The 22605-nt window shown below is 47.3% G+C and overlaps 1 protein-coding gene across 2 annotated transcripts in view; it reads left to right on the top strand.

Annotated features, from left to right (window-relative positions):
- PECAM1 (platelet and endothelial cell adhesion molecule 1) overlaps positions 1-22605 on the top strand; it is a 108225-nt gene that overhangs the window by 8861 nt on the left and 76759 nt on the right. The window contains exon 1 of one of the 2 annotated variants that reach the window (XM_030922499.1): positions 8337-8409. The exons of the other annotated variant lie outside the window; for it this stretch is intronic. The gene's annotated coding sequence lies outside the window, so the exon portion shown is untranslated. Of the gene's footprint in view, positions 1-8336; positions 8410-22605 lie in introns of those variants that run through there. 2 annotated transcript variants of the gene reach the window in all.

The raw sequence follows: 22605 nt of genomic DNA, 5'->3' as shown, positions 1-22605 counted from the left end.
ACAAAAAGTTAGCCAGGCGTGGTGGCAGCCGCCTGTAGTCCTAGCTACTTGGGAGGCTGAGGCAGGAGAATGGGGTGAACCCAGGATGTGGAGCTTGCAGTGAGCCGAGATCGCACCACTGAACTCCAGCCCGGGCGACAGAGCAAGACTCCGTCTCAAAAAAAAAAAAAAAAAAAAGAGACTGTAACAGCTCAATGGGTTCACCTTGCCCACTGCCTAGTCAGACTGATTTATTAAGACAGGAGAATTACAATAGAGAAAGAGCGATTCACACAGGGCCGGCTTTGCAGTAGACCAGAGTTCTATTGTTACTCAAATCAGTCTCCCCAAGCTTTCAGGCAGCAGAGTTTTTAAGGGCAACTTGGTGGGTTGGGGGAAGCCAGGAAGCCAGGAGTACTGATTGGTCAGGAATGAAATCCACAGGGAGTAGAAGTTGTCTTCTTGAACTGAGTTCCTGGGTGGGGACCACAAGATCAGATGAGTCAGTTTATCCACCTGGGTGGTGCCAGCTGATCCACCAAGAGCAGGGTCTGCAAAATATCTCAGGCACTGATCTTAGCAGCAGTTTAGGGAGGATCAGAATCTTGCAGCTTCCAGTTGCATGACTCTTAAACCATAATCTCTAATCTTGTGGCTAATGTTAGTCCTACAAAGGCAATCTAGTCCCCAGGCAAGAAAGAGGTCTGCTTTGGGAACGGGCTGTTAATGTCTCTGTTTGTTTGTTTGTGTTAGAGATGGAGTCTTCGCTCTGTTGCCCAGGCTGGAGTGCAGTGGTGGGATCTCAGCTCATTGCACCCTCCACCTCCCAGGTTCAAGCAATTGTCTTGTGTCAGCCTCCCGAGTAGCTGGGACTACAGGTGACTGTCACCACACCCAGCTAATTTTTGTATTTTTAGTAGAGACAGGGTTTCACCATATTGGTCAGGCTGGTCTCAAACTCTTAACCTCAGGTGATCCACTTGCCTCAGCCTCCCAAAGTGCTGGGATTACAGGCCTGAGCCACCTCACCCAGCCACCACCGCACCCAGCTTGTCTTTATTTTAAACTACAAACTAAGTTTCTCCCGAAGTTAGTTCAGCCTGTCCAGGACAAGGACAGCTTGGAGGTTAGAAGCAAAATGGAGTCAATCAAGTTAGATCTTTTTCACTGTCTCAGTCATTCTGCAAAGGCGGTTTCAAGATGGCCAGGAAAATCTTACACATGGAGAGTTCTTTAAAGTCGTAAGTTAAGGCTGGGTGCGGTGGCTCACGCCTGTAATCCCAGCACTTTGGGAGGTTGAGGTGGGCAGATCACCTGAGGTCAGGAATTCGAAACCAGCCTGGCCAACATGTCAAAACCCCATCTCTAATTTTGTAAAAATACAAAAATTAGCCAGATGTGGTGGCACACACCTGTAATCCCAGCTACTCTGGAGGCTGAGGCAGGAGAATCACTTGAGCCTGGGAGGCAGAGGTTGCAGTGAGCCGAAATCGTGCCATTGCACTCCAGCCTGGGCGACAGAGCAAGACTCTGTCTCAAAACAAAAAAAAGAAGGACGTAAGTTAATTACTGGCTTTAGGGTGGAGCCTTTTAAGGAACAGGGCCAGGAAAGTATGCAGTTTCCAGGGACTAATAGGCAGGCTTGGATCCCTAAATAAAGGGAATCCGGCTATCCCTTATAGGAGTCTTATCTCTCAGGGGGTGAGGGGGTGGGTATGTTTCCATACCTTCTAGGTGGTCAAGAGCATGGTTCTCTGATCTAAACATGCAAAGAACTGAATATTCCCCCATAACTGCCATTAGCCATCCCTTGAAGTATATTTCCTACCTAGCTATTACACATTAAGGCTAAAAGCTCTCTCATAATGTAATTTCTGATACCCTAAAAGTAAAAAAAAAAAAAAAAAAAAAAAATCAGGTAACACAATGCAAAACAGAGCAGAGCCTGACTTTTAACCAAATCTCTTATTACCACTCTAGCCAGGACAAATAGCCGATATTCCTGGCTTTCGGACTTTACCAAAGGTAACCTCCCAGGTGAAACCAGTAATACTTAACTAAGATTATGACTTAACCATGGATGTGTGTGTGTGTGTGTGTGTGTGTGTGTGTGTTTTTTGCTTTTTTTTGAGATGGAGTCTCGCTCTGTTGCCCAGGTTAGAGTGCAGTGGCACAATCTCAGCTCACTGCAACCTCTATCTCCCAGGCTCAAGCTATCCTCTTACATCAGCTCCCCTTGTAGCTGGGATTACAGGCACGCACCACCACGCCCAGCTAATTTTTGTATTTTTAGTAGAGACGGGTTTTGCCACGTTGGCTAGGCTGGTCTCAAACTTCTGACCTCAGGGGATCCACCTGCCTCGGCCTCCTAAAGTGCTGGGATTACAGGCGTGCACCACCGTGCCCAGCTGAACCAAAGTCAATAAGGATCTAGGTAGGCCCTTAGCTGCCTGCAGAAGTGATCTATCCTAAGAGATGATTTGTCAAGATTTTGTTAATGGAGAGAAGACGATTCCAGAAAATCTGGGTGTTTACCACAGGCTGAGCACAAGGAAAGAAGGGAGGCTTTGGGATTCCTTGTAGGGGCAGGGAACTAGTAGGGGCTCTGGTGACTCTGTCTTGCTGTCTTGTATCCAGAATGGCCTGGGCTGCCACCTGGGAGAATGCTGTACTCGCTGGGTCCCAAAGTGATGCCAGGAGACCCCCAGATCTCCCTCAGGGAAGGGGTTGCTGAGGATTCTGGGAAGACTACACCAGCTGACCTGGGTGAACTTGTTTCTTGTTTGTTTGTCTTGCTTGTTTGTTTGAGACAGGGTCTTGCTATGTAGCCCAGGCTAGAGTGCAGTGGTGTGATCTCGGCTCACTGTAACCTCCATCTCTCAGGCTCAGGTGATCCTCCCACCTCAGCCTCCTGAGTAGCTGAGACTACAGGTGCGCACCACCACACCTGGCTAATTTTTTGTATTTATGTAGAGACAAAGTCTCACTGTATTGCTCAGGCTAGTCTTGAATTCCTGGGCTCATGTGATCCTCTCACACTGGCCTCCCAAAGTGCTGGGATTACAGGAGTGAGCCGCTGTGCCTGGACTCAACATTTTTTTCTTTAATTTCAAGTGACTCAAAAGAAAAACAAGGACAAATAAAAATAAAGTGTTAAGGCATAAGCAGTTAATGGGCAATCAGTTCCTTCCTAGCACATTTGAAATTACAGACACTTGACAATGACGCCATCTAGTGGAAGATTAGCAGGTCAGACGAAACTCATCTATTTCTCCTGATTCTTGCTCTGTCAGTCCATAGCTGTGAATAAGTGAGTTTTGGTGGCCATCCCAGGAGTGGACTGGTGACCTCCCAATTGTAGGGCATCAGCACCCAGGAACAACATCCTGTGAATGGTCTTTCCTGCTTCTCTGAGTTTGCTGGGCTCTCCTCTGGTCTTTCAGGTTCCAAAGAGAAGAATCTAGCACTTACTGAGTACCTCCTGGTTAAATGTCAGTTCATTAGATGGCCAGCTGACTCCATCCTCATGATGACCCTGTGATGTGTTCTATTTCACACATGAAAAAACCCAGCCTGGTCAACATGGCAAGACCTCATCTCTACAAATAATTTAAAAATTAGTCAGATGTGGTGGGGCGTGCCTGTGCTCCCAGCTACTGGGGAGGCTGAGGCAGGAGGAGTGCCTGAGCCCGGGAGCTCAAGGCTGTAGTGAGTCATGATCACACCACTGCACTGCAGCCTGGGCAACAGAACAAGACCCCATCTAAAAAAAAAAAAAAAAGAAAAGAAAAGAAAAGAAACTAACTATAAAGATAGTCTGTCTCTTTGTAGGAAGGCTGAAATACTTGTTTGTACATAGTGCTAGAAGAGCCTTACTGTTGGAATTTACAGAGGGAGAAGCTGAGATATTTGCTCAAAGTTGCTTGCTATTCAATGGGAATGGTGTTTGGGCTGAAACTCAAGTTTTTTTGGGCAAAAAACTTGCAGTGAGCACTGCAGCCTCGACCTCTGGGGCTCAAGTGATCCTGCTGCCTCAGCCTCCCCAGTAGCTGGGGCTGCAGGCATGCTTCATCACACCTGGCTAATTTTTTTTATTTGTGGAGACGAGGTATTGCCATGTTGCCCAGGCTGGTCTCCTGAACTTAAGTGACCCTCCCTCCTTGGCCTCCCAGAGTGCTGGGATTCCAGGCATGAGACACCATACCTGGCCTGTTTTATATATTTTCAATGTACTATTTCTGTATTACATATTTTATATACTTTTTAACATCAATAGTTTGTCTGTATTAGAAATAACAATGTAAAAGTGAAATAAGCAATGAGAGTGTCCAAAGCTATTTTAAAAGTGTTTAGGGCGGCCAGGTGCAGTGGCTCTCACCTGTAATCCCAGCACTTTGGGAAGCCAAGGCGGGTGGACAGACTTGAGGCCGGGAGTTTGAGACAAGCCTGGGCAACATGGTAAAACCCCGTCCCTACTAAAAATACAAAAAATTAGCCAGGCATGGTGGTGCACACCTGTAATCCCAGCTACTCGGGAGGCTGAAGCACGAGAATCACTTGAACCCAGAAGGTGGAGGTTGCTCCATCTCAAAAAAAAAAAAAAGAAAAGAAAAGAAAAGCATTTAGGAGAAGCTGCGACTGATAAATTACAAATAGATGGGTTTTCGTCTGACCTGCTAATCTTCCACTAGATGGCGTCATTGTCAAGTGTCTGTAATTTCAAAAGGGGGCAGGAACTAACTGCCCATTAACTGCTTATGCCTTAACACTTTATTTTTATTTTTTCCTTGTTTTTCTTTTGAGTCACTTGAAATTAAAGAAAAAAAAAAAGTTGAGACCAGGCACAGCGGCTCACTCCTGTAATCCCAGCACTTTGGGAGGCCAGTGTGAGAGGATCACATGAGCCCAGGAATTCAAGACTAGCCTGAGCAATACAGTGAGACTTTGTCTCTACATAAATACAAAAAATCAGCCAGGTGTGGTGGTGCACACCTGTAGTCTCAGCTACTCAGGAGGCTGAGGTGGGAGGATCACCTGAGCCTGGGAGATGGAGGTTATAGTGAGCTGAGATCACACCACTGCACTCCAGCCTGGGCTACACAGCAAGACCCTGTCTCAGACAGACAAACAAACAAGCAAGACAAACAAACAAGCAAAACAAACAAATAAGAAACAAGTCGAAGTTCCCTTCAGAAATATCCTACTATTTCAAGCCTATAGAGGGTAAACCAAATGAGTTGCTTGTTAAAAGAATTTAGTCCTTAGATGAAAAATACCATCAAATGCATGTAGAGTTTCTTTTAGTCCTGCAGAAATTCACCCCTGATACCTTGATTATCACAGAGAAAAATGTTTTTGGCTGCTTTAAAATGTTCCATAATTCTGAGCAGGCTGGCAGTCCTACCTTTTCACCATCAACAACCCCTCCATTATTTTTATTATGTATTTATTTATTTTATGTTTTGAGGCAGGGTCTCGCTCTGTTGCCCAGGCTAGAGTACAGTGGCACAACCATGGCTCACTACAGCCTTGAACTCTGGGGCCTCATCCTCCCAACTCAGCCTCCTGAATAGCTGGGACTACAGGCATGCACCACCAAGCCCAGCTAATTTTTGTTTTGCTTTGTTTTGTTGTTGTTGTTTGTTTGTTTGTTTTAGTGATGGAGTCTCACTATGCTGCCCAGGCTGGCCTCAAACTCCTGGGCTCATGTGATCCTCCTGCCTCTGCCTCCCAAAGTGTTGTGATTATAGGCATGAGCCACCACTACTGGCCCCTTCATTATTTGTATTTTATAAATCTCATTATTGGGAATATTTTATCCAAAATAGCATTGACTAAGTAGTCAATGATTTTTCTATTTGTATTTACATGTATATTTGATTAATTAAAGTCCTCAGTAGATAAGGGACAACCTTGCTAGGATGATAAAACTCCATCCCTGCTGGGCGCAGTGATTCACGCCTGTAATCCCTGTTAGCCACCGTGCCCAGCCTGTCCTGTGATGTTTCTGACCTTGAGTCTTGCCCTCTGCAGGCCATGGGCACCGGGAAGACAAAGCTAATGTGACTGTTTAGAATGTATTTCCTATTAGCAGGGTGCAGTGGCTCACGCCTGTAATCCTAGCACTTTGGGAGGCTGAGGCGGGCAGATCACCTGAGGTCGGGAGTTCAAGACCAGCCTGTCCAACATGGAGAAACCCCATCTCTACTAAAAACACAAAATGAGCCAGGCATGGTGGCCCATGTCTGTAAGTCCAGCTACTTGGGGAGGCTGAAGCAGGAGAATCACTTGAACCTGGGAAGCGGAGGTTGCGGTGAGCGGAGATCGCACCATTGCACTCTAGCCTGGGCAACAAGAGTGAAATTCCATCTCAAAAAAACAAACAAATAAACAAAAAAGAATGTATTTCCTACCTTGGTGGCTTCTATGGGTTCCTGGGCAGGTGGGATGGTTTTTGCAGTTGTATTGTGCTAGAGGTGATAGTGGGGAGGAAGTGCATGGAAGGTAAAGCTGGGGTTTTTTTTGTTTTTTGTTTTTTTTTAGATGGAGTTTTGCTTTTGCTACCCAGGCTGGAGTGCAGTGGCGTGATGTTAGCTCACTACAACCTCCACCTCCCGGGTTCAAGCAGTTCTCCTGCTTCAGCCTCCCTAGTAGCTGAGATTTACAGGCACCTGCCTCCAGGCCCAGCTAATTTTTTTTTTTTGTATTTTTAGTAGAGATAGGGTTTCACCATGTTGGCCAGGCTGGTCTTGAACTCCTGACCTTAGGTGATCCACCTGCCTTGGCCTTCCAAAGTGCTGGGATTATAGGCATGAGCCACCCTGCCCAGCCAAAGCTGTATTTTTTTAAGCAACAATATTATTCTAGGCATTGTGCTAAATTTAACAGCTTTACCTACCATAAAGCTCACACATTGTAAGTGTATAATTAATTCAGGGTCTCTTAGTTAGGCTTGCACATAAAATACAGGATATCCAGTTAAATGTGAATTCCAGGCTGGGCACAGTGGCTCAGGCCTGTAATCCCAGCACTTTGGGAGGCCTAGGCAGGCAGCTCATTTGAGGTCAGGAGTTTAAGACCAGCCTGGCCAAAGTGGTGAAATTCCGCCCCTACTAAAAATACAAAAATTAGCTGGGTGTTGTGTGTGTACCTGTAATTCCAACTACTTGGGAGACTGAGGCAGGAGAATCACCTGAACCAGGGAGGCGGAGGCTGCAGTGAGCCGAGATCGCGCCACTGCACTCCAGCATGGGCAACAGAGTGAGACTCTGACTCAAAAAAAAAAAAAGAAAAAAAAAAGTGGCCGGCCGCGGTGGCTCAAGCCTGTAATCCCAGCACTTTGGGAGGCCGAGACGGGCGGATCACGAGGTCAGGAGATCGAGACCATCCTGGCTAACACGGTGAAACCCCGTCTCTACTAAAAAATACAAAAAACTAGCTGGGCGAGGTGGCGGGCGCCTGTAGTCCCAGCTACTCGGGAGGCTGAGGCAGGAGAATGGCGTAAGCCCAGGAGGCGGAGCTTGCAGTGAGCTGAGATCCAGCCACTGCACTCCAGCCTGGGTGACAGAGCCAGACTCCGTCTCAAAAAAAAAAAAAAAAAGTGAATTCTAGGTAAACAGCAAATGATTTCTTTTTTCTTTTTCTTTCTTTTTTTTTTTGTTTTTTTGGAGACGGAGTTTCACTCTCGTTACCCAGGCTGGAGTGCAGTGCAATGGCGCAATCTCGGCCCACTGCAACATCCACCTCGCAGGTTCAAGCAATTCTCCTGCCTCAGCCTCCCAAGTGGCTGGGATTACAGGCATGTGCCACCATGCCCAGCTAATTTTGTATTTTTAGTAGAGATGGGGTGTCTCCATGATGGGCAGGCTGGTCTCAAACTCACGACCTCAGGTGATCCACCCTCCTCAGCCTCCCAAAGTGCTGGGATTACAGGCATGAGCCACTGCGCCCGGCCCAGTAAATGCCTTCTTAGTGTAAGTATATCCCATGCAATATGCAAGGATGCTCCATCTGAGACATACTTATATTAAAAATAATATTTGTTGCGTATCTGAAATTTAACTAGGCATCCTGTATTTTTATTGACTACATTTGGGAACCCTATAATTTGTGAAGACAGAGTTGTACAAGCAACACCACAATCCAGTTCAGCACATTTTCTTCACCCCCAAAAGTTCCCTCTAGCCCATTGGCAATCGTCCTCCGATCCCTCTCCAAGTCCCAGGCAACCTCTGGTCGGCATCCTGTCTCTATAGATTTGGAGAAGACTGTATTTTTAAGTGGAGAGACTTGGCTGTTACATAACTTTGTTTAAAACCCGAGTATTTGCATGAAGAGTTTTGTTTCATTTTTTCAAGCGAAACCATGCAGGAGAGTGGCTGCCCAAGGTGGGGTTTGTCTTTTGCCGTCTGAGTGGCCCCTGGGATGCAGGTATGTCCCTTATTTAAATCTCTTGGTGTTTACAGACCACATGGGTAACCCCTGTTGTGGCAAGGCTGAGGGCCTCTTCACCCGTCACTGAGTGTGGGGACTGTTTTCAGGCCTGGGCAGGGCAGGGAGTCTGGAGGGGATATCAGGCGATCAGAGGGGCCATTCAAGAATGCTGCAGGCTACACTGACAAAATGCTGGTCCTTGGCTACCTGGGACCAGTCCTGGAATGACTTAACTAAATTAACTATTATGAATCAAGGTGCCTAGCACCATGCCTGTTGCCTAAACGGTAGCTGGAAAATAGTCTCCCATGAATCCAGAGGGACGTTTGCTCCACACCTAGTAGGGCCTAAACCTCTAGATCTAGAGATATCCATGAAGGATGGCTCTTGCTTTAAGAACTTAATTCTTTAGTGACTAATGTTTCTAGAGCATTAACCACAGGCAAGCATTTTCTAAGTGCTTTACATGTGTTAACGTCCAGTCCTCATAGACACACTGTGAGGCAGATGCTCGCATTCTCTCCATCTTGCCTATGGAGAAATCAAGGCTCAGAGAGGTTAAGCAAATCCCCTGAGGTCACACAGCTAGTCTGGGCCTAGAAGAGCCTTTTCTCATACTACTACTCTGTGTTGCTTCACCATATGGTGTAAGTTCTGTGGGAGCCCAGAAAGCAAGGCATCTGAGCTACTGGGAAGGAGGGATGAAACAAGTCCCCTGAGGAGTTAGCTGACCAAGGAAGCAGGGAACAGTATTTCAAGCAGAAGGAACAGCACATGCAAGGGTTACAGGCAAGAGACCGTGGCTGCATAAGGAGTGGCTGATGACGTTTGGGATAAGTGACTTCCCAGAGCATTTCAAAAAAACTCAAATGTTTTCTTTGGGGAAAATGGTCTGATTTTGGCAAGAGAAAGAATCTCAAAAGAGTGCCTTGAGACCTTCAGGAGCTATTGTTAACTTGGTGAATTGTCTCTGGTGCATGTCTCTCCCTCACAAGGCCTGTTTCTTCTTCTGTGATAAAAGGGCTAATAGCACCTGTGCTGTGGGCTTATTTAATAGAACACAGTCGTGTGTAGGGCATAATATAAGAGAACGGAATGGAATCATGTAGGTGGCATGCATCGAGAGCTTCACATGTGGCATGTGGCCACCCAGTTGTGGCACAGCCCTGGGCCCCGATGCATTTGCTTGGGCATCCATGCTTTACTGACACGTTGAAGAGGAGCTGGGAATTTGTTTTCCATCTGGCAGAGTCCCTTCTGTCTTCCTCTACCTGCGGTTCTGGGGGCTCAGTCTGGAGAGGCGCCAGGCCGCTAACCGACTCTGGTGTTGGGAATGCGTTTGCAGGGAGCCAGGGGAAGGGAGCAGTCTTATTGCCGGCTCCCTCCAGGCTCCCTTCCTGGTGATTTATCACTATGGAAACTGAGCTCCTTTCCTCTTCGCGCGGCTGGCTGGTGGGGGTGCACATTGTTGATGCCGTTGCCGCACGGGTCAGAAGTTCCTTCCTCTTTCCTGCTGCAGAAATGCCACAGTAACCTACGTGGCCCAAGAACTGCAGCTTACACCTGAAGAGCCCAGTCTTGGGAAAAACAATCTCATCGGATTCCCCAGGGCTCACGGGGGCCTTCTGGGTAAGCAGAGCCGGCCTGAGAACAATGTCAGGGGAGAACAATGCAGCCACTGGGCTGAGCTGGTGGCCCTGCTGTTCCTCTTCCTTCAGCTTCCCTAGCTGGGGGTTAAAAATGGATTTACAGGCAGTGGCAGATAGCATCATGTTAGGCGGCAGAAAACTGAAACTCAGAGTCTCTTAGTGTGGGCAAAGTCTCCCGTGACAGCCCACTTGCGGCAGGTGCCCAGCCCTGCATATGCCACCCATGACATACACCCACCCACTGCATATGCCCACCCACTGCATATACCCACTCACTGCATATGCCCACCCACTGCATATGCCCACTCACTGCATATGCCCACCCACTGCATATGCCCACCCACTGCATATGCCCACTCACTGCATATGCCCACCCACTGCATATGCCCACCCACTGCATATGCCCACTCACTGCATATGCCCACCCACTGCATATGCCCACCCACTGCATATACCTATTCACTGCATATGCCCACCCACTGCATATGCCCACCCACTGCATATACCTACTCACTGCATATGCCCACCCACTGCATATGCCCATTCACCGCATATCCCCACTCACTACACATGCCCATCCACTGCATATGCCCATCCACTGCATATACCCACTCACTGCATATGTCCTTCCATCACATATGCTCACCCACTGCACAGGCCTGGTGAGAGCTGGCTCTGCTGGACTTGGTCCGGCCCTCAGTAACCATTCCTTAGAGGCCAGTGCCTGGATTAGAGCACCCTGGGCATGGCATCACATGTACCTGTGCCAGGTCCTAGACTCAAGGACACAGGGCAAGGGGGGATTCCAGAGACAACGAAGGAAGCTCCCTGGCCAGGAAGTCCTGAGACACTGCCAGGCCCAGCAGTCCCCTTGCTGGCCACACAGACAAGACAAATGGCCAACCTCAGGGCCTCAGGGTCCTTCTCTGTAAGTTGACCTAAGGGATTCCTCTGTAGGCCTCATCCTATGGGGGATGGGAGAGAGGGAGCTAAGAGCACTTCCTACTTGCCCATCTCTCTCTTAGAGAGGTTCATCTAAGAGTAGTTTTCTGGGGAAACTGGCCTTGAAACGACCTGGGAGAAAAACATTTCATTTAGGAGTTGAGGCTTGTCAATGCATCTCACAATAATTTGCAGAAATCCCCTTTACCTCCCCGAATATACAAGATCTTTTCTAGGTGGAAAATGTCCTTGTTTGTTTTCCGTTTAGAATTTCCCCTTTTTGGGAGCATATTTGCTCCCTCTCACCCTCAGAGAAAATTTCCAAGTTCCTTCCACATTCTAAAGAGCAATGTAAAAATTCAAGGTTTTTTTTTTTTTTCTTTTTGAGACTGAGTCTCGCTCTGTCGCCCAGGCTGGAGTGCCGTGGCAGGATCTCGACTCATTGCAACCTCCGCCTTCCGGGTTCAAGCGATTCTCCTGCTTCAGCCTCCTGAGTAGCTGGGACCACAGGCACAGGCCACCATGCCTGGCTAATGTTTGCATTTTTAGTAGAGACAGGGTTTTACCATGTTGGCAAGGTTGGTCTCCAACTCCTGACCTCAAGTGATCGTTCTGCCGCGGCCTCCCAAAGTGCTGAGATTACAGGTGAGAGCCATGGCACCCGGCCTTATTTTTTAAATAGAAATATTTTTATTGAGATAATAGCACATTTGCATGCATTTGCAGTAAATAATACAGAGATATGTACCAGTTTCCCCTAATGGTAACATTTTGCAAAACTACAGTATACCATCACTACCAAGGTTTCTGGTTTTTGTTTATTTGTTTGTTTTGTTTTTGAGACAGGGTCTCGCTCTGTCACTCAGGATGGAGTGCCATGGCCCAATCATGGCTCACAGTAGCCTCCACCTCCCACCTCAAGCAATCTTCCCACCTCAGCCTCCTGAGTAGCTGGGACCACAGGCATGTACCCCCAGGCCTGGCTAATTAAAAAACAAAATTTATGTAGAGATGAGGGGGTCTCACTATGTTGTCCAGGAGGGTCTCGAACTCCTGGGCTCAAGTGATCCTCCCGCCTCAGCTTCCCAAAATGCTGGGATTACAGTCATGAGCCATAGCACTGGCTGCAACTGGTCCATTTTTAAAAAGCTCTAATTAAAGCACGTCCTTGACATTTGGGAGGTATCCATCCGCAGGCCCAGATGTTTTCTCACATTCTGAGTATTAGGAATGTTTACACAGGCTCCTGACATGGTCCTAAATCACATGAATCTCATTTCTGTCTAGAAGCACCATATCCTGTGCATATTCTCATACCCCAACTTGGCTACCTTTTTGATTTTTATTTATCTATTGATTTTAATTTTAATCAGGTAATGAAGCTGTAAAGAAACAGGAAACATGAAGACAGTTGTTTAGAACAAGGTAAAGGATTACATCCTTGAATAACCTTGGTGAATACATATGTTATATTCAGTGTATTTCAACTGTTTCAGACTTTGATCCCTTCCATCTTTGTTCTAGACCAAATATTTTTCTATTGTGGAGCATTTCAAGAAGTCCTGAAATGTTTCCTTTCTTCTTTTCTTTTCTTTTTTTTTTTTTTGAGACAGAGTCTCACTCTGTCACCCAGGCTTGAGTGCAGTAGCGGGATCTCAGCTCACCTCTGCCTTCCGGGTTCAAGCAATTCTCCTGCTTCAGCCTCCCGATTAGCTGGGATTACAGGTGTGCACACCATGCTCAGATAATTTTTTTGTATTTTTAGTAGAGATGGGGTTTCATCGTGTTAGCCAGGCTAATCTCAAACTGCTGACCTCAGGCAATCCACCTGCCTTGGCCTCTCAAAGTGCTGGGATTACAGGTGTGAGCCACCACACCCGGCTGTGAAATGTTTTTCTTCTAGAGGCCCTGTGTGAGGAACTAGGGCTCAGGGCTGAAGGCAGGCAGTCAGCATCGCCACTTCAGCTGTGGGATCGTGGGCAAGAGTACTAACCTCTCTGAGAGTCTTGTTTCTCTCTTGTGAAAGGGGGTAATAACAGTAACTGACTCATAGGATTAAAGGAAACGTGAGAAGTATGTAAGCACTCAATAAATATTAGTTATTATTGTTTAAGTAAAAGCTCCAGAGTGGAGTCTTATAATTTTTAGGAGTGCAATCATAACTCTCATACAAATATAAAATGAACATGTGTCAAATATTTTATTCAACTTATCAATTAATGAGTGAACCAGTGAAATGCTATAACTTACTCAAAGGAGAACCAAAGAGCATATGTGTATATGCTTAGATTGATCAATTGATCATTAGATACACAGATATCTACCATCAGGGATGCTAAAATGAATTGGCTTAAAAAATGTAAAACTGGCCGGGCGCGGTGACTCATGGCTGTAATCCCAGCACTTTGGGAGGCTGAGGTGGGCAGATCACCTGAGGTCGGGAGTTTGAGACCAGCCTGACCAACATGGAAAAACCCTGTCTCTACCAAAAATAGAAAATTAGCCGGGCGTGGTGGCACATGCCTGTAATCCCAGCTACTTGGGAGGCTGAGGCAAGAGAATCACTTAAACCCAGGAGGCAGAGGTTGCAGTGAGCCGAGATCGTGCCATTGCACTCTAGCCTGGGCAACAAGAGTGAAACTCTGTCTCAAAACAAAAGATGCAAAATTGCTCAGTATCATTAGGGGAATTATCAACTGCATCATCCCCACTGGACACAATTTGCATTTCTCTGGACAACCTGGAAAATTATAAAATATCTCAATGACAAATATCTCATAGAGTCAGATAAGCTGGAAGAATGCACTAGACAGTGTCAAGTTTTTGTTGAAGACACCCAGGAACCTTTTAGGCCTATTTCAAACCCTTTCACAATTTTTCCTGATGCTTGTTCATTTGATATGAGGTCAATCAAAGGACAATACTTAAAGTTACCCATATCCCTATAGAATTTTATGATATTGAGGCCCACAGTGGCCTTATGAGGAGCAATGTACAGGCTGGTGAGCTGAGGCTTGGGCTCACATGAGTTCAGAAGTCCACAAATCTCCCCCAGGGTAGCTCCTCCTCCCTCCTCCCTTTCTTTTTTTTCTTTTCTTTTTTTTTTTTCCTGAGATGGAGTCTCACTCTGTCACCCAGGCTGGAGCATAGTGGTATGATCTTGGCTCACAGCAACCTCTGCCTCCCGGGTTCAAGCGATTCTCCTGTCTCAGCCTCCCTAGTAGCTGAGATTACAGGTGCCCACCACTATGCCTGGCTAATTTTTGTAATTTTAGTAGAGATGGTGTTTCACCATGTTGGACCAGGCTGGTCTCAAACTCCTGACCTCAGGTGATCCTCCCGCCTCGGCCTCCCAAAGTACTGGGATTACAGGCATGAGCCACCATGCCCTGCCAGCTCCTGCTTCTTTTCATGGCAGGTGGTGCAAAGCAGGATTGTTCTTGGACCCTCAAGGCCGAACTAATGAAACTGTGCTACGTGGAACTGATGCGGGGCAGGTGAGCTCCAGAACTGGGGCTTAGCCTGGCAGGGTTCTTGGCTTTGCCCAGCAAAGAATTCAAGTGCAAGCTAGGGGAGCCAGTGGTGTTAGCAACTTTTATTAAAGTGGCAGTACACAGCAGCAGCAGAGGGGCTGCTCCTTGTGAAGCAAGGCTACCCTATAGGCAGTGTGCCCAGAGTACCAGCTCAGGGCAGTTCTCCATCATATGTGTGCCCATTTCTAGTTATATCCAAATTAAGGGCCAGACTCTACAGAAATTTCTAGAAAAAGGGTGGTAACTTCTGGGTCATCAGGTCATTGCCATGTAAAGGGGTGGTAACTCCCGGTGTTGTCATGGCAATGGTAAACTGACATGCACACTGGTGGGCATGTCTTATGGAAAGCAGCTTTCTCTCAGTCCCTGTTTAGCTAGTCTTCAATTTGGTCCAGTGTCCGAGCCCTGCCTTTGGAGTCCGGTCCCGCCGCCTACCTCACAACATTTGTACAGCACATTTAAAAAGTAAAACTCGCCAGGCGCGGTGGCTCAAGCCTGTAATTCCAGCACTTTGGGAAGCCGAGACGGGCAGATCACGAGGTCAGGAGATCGAGACCATCCTGGCTAACCTGGTGAAAACCCGTCTCTACTAAAAAATACAAAAAACTACCCGGGAGAGGTGGCAGGCGCCTGTAGTCCCAGCTACTCGGGAGGCTGAGGCAGGAGAATGGCGTAAACCCGGGAGGCGGAGCTTGCAGTGAGCTGAGATCCGGCCACTGCACTCGAGCCTGGGCGACAAAGCGAAACTCCGTCTCAAAAAAAAAAAAAAAGTAAAACTCTCTAATGTGACCCTTTGTAGATCCACCTTATGTCTGATGAGGAAAGGCTGGAATTCTTTCCGCTGTGTAGGCACAGGTTCAGGGCCACACAGCCTTTCCCTTCTATGAACACCTGGATTGGTGCACCAGGGAGCCCTGGCGTGGTGGATTCAGGCTCAAACACTGAAAACAGTCCAGCAAAACCTTGACCTATAGAGAGTGAAGGGCACAGGGCCAGGGGAGGGGAGCTCCTTTGCGGACACAGGGCGACTTCTTTCTCTAACCTGCCTTTTGGGTTTCCTTGGCTTTTCCTCCCTCCTCCTCTCGGGTGAACTTGTGAGAATGAAGGTGCATGTCTGTGGCCCATGCTGGGTCCTCCAGGCATGGTGAGGTCTGGGAGGGCCATGGCTGAGGAACCCAAGGAAGCCGGGCCTGTTGCTGTCTCACCTGAGGACTGGTCTCAGAACCATGATGCAGTCAAATGAGAACAGAAACCCCACTCTAAGGCCGGGCGCGGTGGCTCAGGCCTGTAATCCCAGCACTTTGGGAGGCCAAGGTGGGCAAATCACTTGAGGTCAGGAGTTCGAGACCAGCCTGGCCAACATGGCAAAACCTCATCTCTACTAAAAATACAAAAAGTAGCTGGGCGTGGTGGCATATGCCTGTAATCCCAGCTACTCGGGAGGCTGAGGCATGATAATCGCCTAAAACCCGGGAGGCAGAGGTTGCAGTGAGCCAAGATTGTGCCACTGCACTCCAGCCTGGGTGACAGAGGGAGACTCCGTCTCAAAAAAAAAAAAAAAAAAAAAAAAAAAGTGTCTGTGACCCCACTGTGGAAGCCTAAGCAGATTGGCTGGACGGACTTTAGAATAACAGGAATCCCAAAAACAAAAAGGAACGCAAAATGCAGCCTAGTCTCTATCCCCAGGGGTGGTGGGGTCATCTGGGGGCAACAGAAGGATGAAGGCCCAGGATGAGGCAGAAAGGAGCTGATCTGGGGGTTAGGGAAACAGTGAGACTGACTGGCTGACTTTGGGAGGGGTGGCGGGGACACTGGGGCCACTACCGTGACTCTGAGGGAGACACGGGTTTTTCATGGGTTTTTCTCTGTGCAGTGTGGTGTAAGTCTGCCCTCATGTCTCCCTTCTAGCAACCTTCAAGTAACCTCTAATAGAGATTTGAAGTGGGATTTCTTTCTTTTCTTTTTCTTTTCTTTTCTTTTTCTTTCTTTCTTTTTTTTTTTTTTTTTTTTGAGATAGGGTCTTGATCCTTCGCCCAGACTGGAGTGCAGTGGCGCAATCTTGGCTCACTGCAACCTCCACCTTCTAGATTCAAGTGGTTCAGCCTCCTGAGTAGCTGGGACTACAGGCTTGTGCCACCACGCCCGGCTAATTTTTGTATTTTTAGCAGACATGGGGTTTCACCATGTTGGTCAGGCTGGTCTTGAACTCCTGATCTCAAGTGATCCGCCTGCCTCAGCCTCCCAAAGTGCTGGGATTACAGGCGTGGGCCACCGTACCCGGCCAGATGCTGTTTTTTTATGTTGTCTGGGCAGTCATTTCTCCATGAACAGTTTCATGCTCGTTTTTAGCATCAGGCCAGAGCTATGATCCCAGCCCACAGTGACAGAGGCCACCTAGCCACCTTTGCAATGGCAACCACTTTGGCGATGACAGTCTTCCTTCCTTTTCCATTGTCTTCAGCTGTGGCAATCAGTGGGACACTGCTCTGACCCCTGGCCTTGGTTTTGACAAATACTTGGCTCCTGTTAGCTTTATTAATAAGATGAAGAGACATTTGACAGCTACATTTTCCCCCTAGAGGAAGAAGGAGTGGCCCACATGGCTTCTGGAGTCTTTGGGAACTGACACAAAACTTGCCTCTTGGTGGAGGCTGGGTTTGCCTCAGGTGGGCCCAGAGTAGACTCCGCAGCTTTAGTAATCACCTCCCTGTCTCTCAGCTGGTTTTTTTTTTTTTTTTTTTTTTTTGGACAGAGTCTCGCTCTGTGACCCAGGCCGGAGTGCGGTTGCGCAATCTGGGCTCACTGCAACTTCCGCCTCCCAGGTTTATTCGATTCTCTTGCCTCAGCCCTCTTAGTAGCTGGGACTACAGGCACACGCCACCACGCCTGGCTAATTTCTGTATTTTTAGTATAGATGGGGTTTCACCATGTTAGCCAGGCTGGTCTCAAACTCCTGACCTCAAGTGATCCACCTGCTTCGGCCTCCCAAAGTGCTGGGATTACTGGCGTGAGCCACTGCATCTGGCCTTTTTTGTATGTTTTTAAATAGAGACAGGGTTTCACCATGTTGCCCTGGTTAGTCCCAAACCCCTGACCTCAGGGGATCCGCCTGACGTGGCCTCCCAAAGTGCTGGGATTACAGACGTGAGCCACTGTGCCCAATCTCGTCTGGCCTTTTAAAACATTTGCAAAACTTTTTTTACCTGCTGTGTTGCACAGTTCTGGCTGAAATCTACCTCCCTATAATTTCCACCAAAGGTAGAAAAAAGTCTAATTCTTTTTTCGTATAAAAACAACGTAATTATTTAGGCTGTGCAGGATCAGGATGTCAGGTACTTTTCAGGTGTGAGGAGAGGCTGTGGGCAGGGCAGTTTCTACTCACCTCATCTCAACTCTACCTTTTCTTGCTCAGTGTCACATGTAGAACCAGTTACATAATTTGTGGGTCTAGTGCAAACGAAAATTCAAAATTATCAAGAATTTCAAGGTGGCGACAGCAAGGCATCAAACCAAGCATGGCAGCTTCTGTGACAGCACGGGTCACACATCCATGAAGCTGGCTCTGGTCTCATGACTCAGGGGCTGGGTCTGAGTCTTCTGCCCAGAAAGGTGCTATAAAAGGTCAGTTATAGAAGCCTTATAGCAAGCCGGGCAGACACAGGCAGGCAGATGTGGTGCTGGGAACTTGGCTGATGCTTCACCTCCTGACCCTCAGCTCCCCATCTGTAACATGGGTCATGATATCCCTGTGGTAGGCTGCTGTTGGCCCCCAAGGATACCAGGTCCTGACCCCTGGAACCTGTGAATATTGCCCTATATGGTGTCTTAGTTTGTTTGGACTGGGTGCCTTAGAAACAACAAAAATGGACCAGGCGTGGTGGCTCGTGCCTATAATCCCAGCACTTTTGGGAGGCCGAGGCAGGTGGATCACCTGAGGTCGGGAGTTCGAGAACAGCCTGACCAACATGGAGAAACCCCATCTCTACTAAAAATACAAAATTAGCCAGGCGTGGTGGCTCATGCCTGTAGTCCCAGTTACTCAGCAGGCGGAGGCAGGAGAATCGCTGGAACCCGGGAGGCTGAGGTTTCGGTGAGCTGAGATTGTGCCATTGCACTCCAGCCTGGGAAACAAGAGTGAGACTCCATCTCAAAAAAAAAAAAAAAAAGAAAGAAACAAAAATGTACATCTCACAGTTCTGGAGTTTGGGAAGTCCAGCACCAAAGCTCTAGCAGCTCCAGTGTCTGGTGAGGCCTACTTCCTCATTCATAGATGGCTGCCTTTCTGCTGTGTCATCACATGATGGAAAGGACTAGGGAGTTCTTTTCTTGCTTTTTTTTTTTTGAGAAGGAGTCTTGCCCTGTCGCCCAGGCTGGAGTGCAGTGGCGCAATCTCGGCTCACCACAACCTCCGCCTCCTGGGTTCAAGGATTCTCGTGCCTCAGCCTCCCACATAGCTGGGGCTACAGGTGCACCACCGTGTCAGCTTATTTTTATATTTTTAGTAGAGATAGGATTTTGCCACATTGGCCAGGTTGGTCTCAAACTTGTGGCCTCAAGTCGATCTGCCCGTCTTGGCCACCCAAAGTGCTGGGATTACAGGTGTGAGCCACCACACCTGGCCTAGGGATTTCTTTATGGTCCCTTTCATAAGGGCACCAGTCCCATTCATGAAGGCTCCACCCTCACTCATGATGTAATCACCTCCAAAGGCTCCACCTACAAATACTAGCACCACTGGGGATTAGGTTCCAACATGTGAATTGTCGCGGGGATGCAAACACTCAGTTTGTAACATATGGGAAAGTGGGATTTGCAGATGTGATTAAGTTAACAGTTTTGAGATGGGGAGATTATCTGGTGGGCTCCAAATGCAATCACAAGTGACTTTACCAGAGAGGCAGAGGGAGGCGGGGCACACTGGCTTACGCCTATAATCCCAGCACTTTGGGAGGCCCAGGCAGGAGGATCCCTTGAGCTCAAAAGTTCAAGCGAGACCTCATCTTTACAAACAATTAAAAAACTATCCAGGCATGGTGGTATGTGCCTGTGGTCCCAGCTACTCAGGAGGCTGAGGTGAGAGGATTGCTGGTGGTCAAGGCTGCAGTGAGTTGTGATTGAATCACTGCACTCCATCCTTGGAAACAGGGTGAGACCCCATCTCAAATAAATAAATAAATAAATAAATAAGGGACACAGAAGAGAGGTGATGTGAAGATTGAGCAGAGATTTGAAGATGCTGGCTTTGAAGACGAGTGAGGCACCCACACACCAAGGAATGCCAGCAGTCACCAATCTGCTCCTGGAAGAGGCCAGGAACAGATTCTCCTCCTGTAGAGCCTCTGCAGGGAGAGTAGCCCTGCTGGCAGCTTAATTTTGGTCCATTCATACTTATTCTAGATACGGAATGGGGAAAGAATACGTTTCTGTTGTTTTAAGCCAGGAAGTGTGTGGGCATTTTTCACTGTAGTCACAGGAAATAAAAACATACCCTCTAAGATTTTTAAAATAACAGCTTCATTGGCCAGGCGCGGTGGCTCAAGCCTGTAATCCCAGCACTTTGGGAGGCCGAGACGGGCGGATCACAAGGTCAGGAGATCGAGACCATCCTGGCTAACACGGTGAAACCCCGTCTCTACTAAAAAATACAAAAAACTAGCTGGGCGAGGTGGCGGGCGCCTGTAGTCCCAGCTACTTGGGAGACTGAGGCAGGAGAATGGCGTAAACCCAGGAGGCGGAGCTTGCAGTGAGCTGAGATCCGGCCACTGCACTCCAGCCTGGGCGACAGAGCAAGACTCCGTCTCAAAAAAAAATAAATAAATAACAGCTTCATTGAGATATAGTTCACATGCCATACCATTTACCTATTTAAACCGTGCAATTCAATGGTGTTTCGTATATTCAGAGTTATGCAACCATCACCCCAATCAATTTTAGAACATTTCATTCTCCCAAAAAGAAACCTGTATTCTTTAGCTATCACGCGTAATCCCCCAGCCCTAGCCAACCAAACTACTTTCCATCTCCATAGATTTGCCTTTTCTGGACATTGCATAGAAATGGAATTATATAATATGTGGCCTTTCATGTGTGGCTTCTTCCACTTAGCATGTCTTTAAGGTTCATCTATAGTGTAGCATGTATCAGCATTTCATTCCTTTTGTTGTTGTTTAGAGACAGAGTTTCACACCGTGACCCAGGCCAGAGTGCAGTGGTGCAATCCTAGCTCACTGTAGCCTCAAAGTCCTGAGCTCAAACAAGCCTCCCATCTCAGCCTCCAGAGTAGCTGGGACTACAGGGGTACACCACCACACCAGGCTAATTTTCAAAAATGTTTGAGGGAAGTTGGTGGCAGGTGAAAAAAATTTTTTTTTTTTTTGTAGAGCCAGGGTCTGGCTATGTTGCCCAGGCTGGTCTTGAACTCCTGGCTTTAAGCAATTCTCCAGCCTCAGGCTCCCAAAGTGCTGGGATTACAGGCGTAAGCCACCATACCCTGCCCAGTACTTTATTCTTTTTGTTGCCAAATAATATTCCATTATATGGATATATCACATTTTGTTTACTCATTCATCAATTGATGAACATTTGTGTTGTTTCTACGTTTTGGCTATTGTGAATACTGCTTCTATAAAGATTTGTTACTTTTTTTTTTTTGAGACAGAATCTCGCTTTGTCGCCCCAGGCTGGAGTGCAGTGGTGTGATCTCGGCTCACTGCAAGCTCCGCCTCCTGGGTTCATGCCATTCTCCTGCCTCACCCTCACGAGTAGCTAGGACTACAGGCGCCCGCCACCACACCCTGCTAATTTTTTGTATTTTTAGTAGAGACTGGGTTTCACTGTGTTAGACAGGATGGTCTTGATCTCCTGACCTTGTGATCCACCCGCCTCGGGCTCCCAAAGTGCTGGTATTACAGGCGTGAGCCACTGCGCCCGGCCCTATAAACATGTTTCTGTGTGGACATGTTTTCAGCTCTCTTGACTATATCCCCAATAGTTGAATTGCTGCTGGACCACATGGTAACTCTAGTTTTAATTTTGGGGGAACTGCTAGCTGTTTTCAAAGTGGCTGTATCATTTTACAATGCCATAGTAGGCTGTGGGCATTCCTGTTTCTCTACATCCTCATTAATGCTTAGCGTCTGTCTTTTTGGTTATCGTTATCCTAGTGGGTATGAAGTGGTATCTCACTGTAGTTTTGATTTGCAATTCCCTAATGACTAAAAATGTTGAGCATCTTTTTATGTGTTTGGGGTCTTTTTTTTTTAAATCTTCTTAGGAGAAATAATCTGCTCAAATCCGTTTTTTTTTTTTTTTTTAAGACGGAGTCCCATTCACTCTATCACCCAGGCTGGAGTGCAGTGATGCGATCTTGGCTCACTGCAACCTCTGCCTCCTGGGAACAAGCGATTCTCCTGCCTCAGCCTCCTGAGTATCTGGGATTAAAGGCGTGTGCCACCACCCAGCTAATTTTTTGTATTTTTAGTCGAGATGGAGTTTCACCATATTGGCCGGGCTGGTCTTGGATCTCCTGACCTTAAGTGATCCTCCTGCCTCAGCCTCCCCAAGTGCTGGGATTACAGGCGTGAGCCACCACGCCCGGCCCCTTTGCCAATTCTTTAAAGTGGTTGTGTTTTTGTTGTTGAGTTGTAACAGTTCTTTATATATTCAATATCCTAGACCCTTATCAGATATATGATTTCCAAATATTTTCTCCCATTCTGTGAATTACCTTTCACTTTCCTAATGCTATCCTTTGCAATAAAAACATTTTTAGTTTTAATAAAGTCCAATTTATCTATTTTTGTTATTTTGTTGCTTGTGCTTTTGTGGTTTTGAGAACAGAATGCACAAATACCTGTTTTGGCTTCAGTGCCTGGGACATGGCGGTGCTCTTCCCCAATCAGCGGCCAGGTCACTCAGGGTGTAAGACAGTAGCTCCCCTAATCCCTTGGGCTGTTGTGTGCCTGATCTGCTGTCAGGTCCTTCTTCATTAGATCTAGAAGATACAGTAATCAGAAGAATAAAAATACTGTCTAGGTAAAAGAAATTTTTAAATTTATAATGTGAATATG

Source organism: Rhinopithecus roxellana, chromosome 19 (assembly GCF_007565055.1).
Source record: "Rhinopithecus roxellana isolate Shanxi Qingling chromosome 19, ASM756505v1, whole genome shotgun sequence".
Lineage (NCBI taxonomy): Eukaryota > Metazoa > Chordata > Mammalia > Primates > Cercopithecidae > Rhinopithecus > Rhinopithecus roxellana.
Note: the sequence above shows the minus strand (reverse complement) of the source record. Positions and strands in the feature narration are given on the sequence as shown.